Source organism: Pan troglodytes, chromosome 23 (genome assembly GCF_028858775.2).
Source record: "Pan troglodytes isolate AG18354 chromosome 23, NHGRI_mPanTro3-v2.0_pri, whole genome shotgun sequence".
Taxonomy (NCBI): domain Eukaryota; kingdom Metazoa; phylum Chordata; class Mammalia; order Primates; family Hominidae; genus Pan; species Pan troglodytes.
The window spans coordinates 1211605-1216492 of NC_086016.1; the positions used below are offsets into that span (position 1 = coordinate 1211605).

At 47.3% G+C, this 4888-nt stretch overlaps 1 pseudogene; it reads left to right on the plus strand.

The window, feature by feature from the left end:
• The first annotated feature begins 570 nt into the window (after positions 1-570).
• On the plus strand, positions 571-4458 carry LOC134809734 (cell division cycle protein 27 homolog; annotated as a pseudogene).
• Positions 4459-4888: the final 430 nt, after the last annotated feature.

A 4888-nucleotide genomic window follows, 5' to 3' on the forward strand; every position in this document is an offset into this window, starting at 1 on the left:
TCAAGTCAAGAGAGAGTCGGCAAGAGACTCTCAGCATTCTCTCCCGAAAGCACGTGTGTCCCGAGCTCCTGTGGTTTCAGGTGGCCGCGCGTAGAGGAGAGATTTCCAATGTTTCCGGAGAGGTGCGAGCCACAGTCACTCGGGGCATCCGAGCACGAGATGGGGTTTCTGACAGCGACTGAAGGGCCAGGAAGGGCCAGAATCTGCCAAGGCCCGCGTTCCAGGGTGGGGCCGATGGAACCCAAGGTAGAGGGAGTCAGCGGTCCGCACAGAGAGAGCTCCAGCCCTAGGCCCCACTGTGCAGACCGAATCAGAAGGAAGAGAGTCCTTCGTCCTACCTGCCACATCCCTCACATCCCCCCACTGAACTTGGGAGTGGATCCGTGTTCTAAACACGAGGTGACTCTCGGTTTGCAATGGATCACAAGGGGCCGGGCTTTCCAGAGTCGGCAGGATAAAGAAGTCATTCTGGCTCGGACTCCCCCATCCCACGGTAAACGGTCGGTAACGGTCGCTGGTGACTTTAAATGAGCCGGGGCTGGCCGGGCCGGAGCCGCTATGGGGGTGGGGGGTGGGGGGGTGGGGGGGCGGTGCCTGAGGCACTGCAGAAAGTGGGCCTGAGCCTCGAGGATGGCGGTGCTGCAGGGACCCGTCCAGGCTGCTATATGGCAAGCACTAAGCCACTATGCCTACCGAGATGCGGTTTTCCTCGCAGAACGCCTCTATGCAGAAGTACACTCAGAAGAAGCCTTGTTTTTACTGGCAACCTCTTCTTACCGCTCAGGAAAGGCCTATAAAACATATAGACTCTGGAAAGGACACAGTTGTACTACACCGCAATGCAAATACCTGCTTGCGAAATGTTGTGTTGATCTCAGCAAGCTTGCAGAAGGGGATCAAATCTTATCGGGTGGAGTGTTTCATAAGCAGAAAAGCCATGATGATATTATTGTTCCTGAGTTTGCTGATTCAGCTCGCTTTCCCCGTCCATCGTTGGGACATGTATATTGCAAGGCAGATCGGCTTACCAAAGGATCAGAATGTGACCAAAAGAGCCTTCGTTGAAATCCTTTCCTCCGGTGTCCCTTTGAATCATGATGTGAAACAGGGGGGAAAAGCCAGATCCTGACCAAACATTTTGATTCACATCTCTAGAGAGCTTTAGCAACTGCCTGTCCAAGTGTTGCGCCAAAACACTGGGACCTCGTCCTAGTTTATGTCACAGACAGCCTGAGACCGTTCTTACGGAAACACCCCAGGACACCGTTGAATTAAACGGATTGAATTGAGAATCTTCCAATTCAAAGTACTCCTTGAATACAGACTCCCCAGTGTCTTCTATCGATTCAGCTGTCCTTTCACCTGATACTGTCCCACTGGGAACAGGAACTTCCATATGATCTAAACAGGTTCAACATAAACCAAAAACTGGTCGAAGTGTATTAGGAGGACCAGCAGCAGTTAGTCCATGAGCCCCAAGCGTTGGCATTTTGCCATTAGAAGCCCCAAGTCCCGGAGACGGATCCTATGGACAAAACTGCACTGGTATTAGACACCTTCTGTCGTTGACGTGCCATCCACCGGAGCCCCTTCAAAAAAGTCTGTTGCCAGAATCGGCCAAACCGGAACACAGTCTGTCTTCTCGCAGAGGGGAAAGAGCCGAAAGGTAACCCCAATTCTTGCAAAAACACAAAGTTCTGGTGCGCCGACAAGGGCAACACCTCAGGTATTGAGCCCCACTATGGCATCTCCCCCAAATGCACCGCCTCGAAGAAATTCACGACTCTTGACTAGTGACAGCTCCACAACCGAGGAGAATAGGAGAAAATTAAAAGGGAAGTTTCCACCTAAAATCCCAAACAGAAAAACAAAAAGTAAAGCTAATAAAGGAGGAATAACTCCACCGAACATAAGTGATAGCCATGGAAGTGACAAAATTGGACTCTTCCATCATTCCAGAAGGGAAAATAGCCGCAATCGCGCCTCAGATTCAGGCTTTTAATCTACAAAAAGCAGCAGCAGCGGAAGGCTTGATGAGCCTTCCTCGTGAAAGGGGGAAAGGTTATTTAGCTTTGTGTTCTCACCACGGCAAAGAAGCTGTCAGTCAGTATCTTGAGCCATCTAGCTTCTCACCACCGCAATACCGGTTGGGTACTGTGCCAAATTGGAAGGGCCTATTTTAAACTTTCAGAGTCCACGCAAGCTGAAAGAAAATTCTCAGAGGTTAGAAGGATTGAGAATTACAGAGTCGAAGGCATGGAGATCTGCTCTACAACACTTTGGCATCCTCCGAAAGATGTTGCTCTTTCAGTTCTGTCCAAAGACTTCACAGACAGGGATAAAACTTCGCCAGCCAGAGGCCTGGTGTGCTGCAGGGAACTGTTTCGGTCTGCCACGGGAACACGATATTGCGATTCAATTCTTCCAGAGAACTCTCGAAGTGGATCCAAATGATGCTTATGCCTATAGTGCATTAGGGCGTGAGCTTGTCTTCACTGAAGAATTGGACAAAGCATCAGCTTGTTTTCGAAATGCTATCAGGGTCAATCCCAGACATTGTAAGGCATGGTAAGTGGTAATGAAGTGTAAAGACAAAGCCCTATGGATGGTGCCGGTACTCGCTAGTTTTTCTGGTTAGATAGCTCTTTATTGTCACGAATTTGGTTAAAAATACTTAGGGATGGTACATAGTGCTGAATAACTTCTAACTAAGATGTTTCCTTATGAAACGTATGTCTTGAACAAACTCTGAAATGAACTCATGATCCTAGAATACCAGATCCTTATACTCAACAGTTTCAGTCTTCTAGCAAACTTTTGCAGACGCTGTAGTTGTCTTTGGTTCGTGTATGTGTTTCTTTAGTTGTGTGACTTGATTTGTTACTTTTTCTTCGAGCACCGAAGTGGTGATGGGGACAAGGAGCGCTTGGGAGATTGGAAAGGAATAGCATAGTTCACTTATTGGAGAATAGAAAAATAGATGGAAACAACTCACGAGCTGCTGCTTTTTGACAGTGTTCCAGTTTACGGAGTTACTATGAAGAACTTCACGTACCCTTTCATGTAGCGGTCTCTCTGTTTTACTCTTTTGTACTCGTGTATAAGTGGGCACATAGGAAATTACTACCTAGGTCCTATTGTGATCAACTGAATAAGACATGAGAAAGTGTGGTCCTCCCTCTGCCTCAACAGCATACTCACCGTTGACATTGATTGCATTTTTCTGGACTGACTTCATAGTTTAAACGTCAAGAGAAGGCCGGGCGCAGTGGCTCACGCCTGTCATCCCAGCACTTTGGGAGGCCGAGGCGGGCGGGTCACGAGGTCAAGAGATCGAGACCATCCGGGCCAACACGGTGAAACCCCGTCTCTATTAAAAGTATAAAGATTAGCTGGGCGTGGTGGTGGGCACCTGTAGTCCCAGCTACTCGGGAGGCTGAGGCAGGAGAATCGCTTGAACCCGGAGAGGTGGCGGTTGCAGTGAGCCGAGATCACACCATTGCACTCCAGCCTGGGCGACAGAGCGAGACGCCGTCTCAAGAGAAATACATTAAAAAAATAAATACATACATAAGTAAATATCAAGAGAAAGTATAATTCTGAAGTCATAACCCTGTGGTAGTTATTTTGTCAGATACGGTGGTCTTTGGGGTGACTTATTACAGCAGTGGCGTTCTATCATTTGATTTGCTTCTAAATCTGAAGCATTATATTACGGAAACATTTTTTGATTTGCGAATATGTTGTTCAATGGATCATATCTCATTTTGCTGTAGTAGTTACGTGGCCCGAAAGATGGCCAAAAAGATAGTGCCAGCTACTGCTGACCAACGTCACAATCAACTTGCCAATACTGCCTTCTCTTCCGATGGCTATGTTCTCCGTCCTATTTTAAGAACTCAGTTCTTCATAAGACTTGTGTCGTTTTCGATTTTTTCCCAAGTCTGGTTGATCCTTGTGTTGTGATGTTTTTAAATGTGTATTGTCTGTTCAGCTCTTTTGCAGGAGTCGCATTCTTAAAAAAATCTTAACCCTATCAAAAATTGTGTTTCAAGGAGGATTATTCAGATCGGCCAGCTTTGACTAGGAAGAGTGTAAATGCTGACGTATTTAGGTAGCTCTAAATACTGAGCAACTTTATTCTAACCACAAAATGGATAGCCTTTCTTTTGTCTTCACTTTCGCTATCATTAGCACAGTGTTTAATACCTTTTCTTCATCTATAACACAATTATAATGATATAGGAAGCCACTCAAATAAGGCAGACATGTTGCGTTGCACTTAAAAAAAAGAAGAAGAAGAAGAAGAAGAAGTCTCTCTGTGGCACAGAATGAGGTGTGGTTCGAATCTGGAATCTCCAGTGAAAACCAATGAAAGAGGGTGAAACCCCGTGTCTACTAAAAAAAAAAAAAAAAAAAAAAAAAAAAAAAAAAAAAAAAAAAAAAAAATATGAGCCGGCCATGGTGGCGCTGAGACAGGAGAATCACTTGAACCCAGGAGGCAGAGGTTCCAGTGAGCTGAGATCACGCCGCTGCACTCCAGCCTGGGGGACAGAGCAAGACTCCATCTCAGAAACAAACAAACCCACCAAGCCAGTAAAGGTGTTTAATTCGATGGTGTCAGGCTCAGGTCTCTTGACAGGATACATCCAGCACCCGGGGGGAAACGTCGATGGGTGGGGTGGAATCTATTTTGTGGCCTCAAGGGAGGGTTTGAGAGGTAGTCCCGCAAGCGGTGATGGCCTAAGGAAGCCCCTCCGCCCAAGAAGCGATATTCATTTCTGGCCTGTAGCCACCCAAGAGGGAGAATCGGGCTCTCCACAGACCCCACAACCCCCAACCCACCCCACCCCCACCCCTCCCACCTCGTGAAATGGGCTCTCGCTCC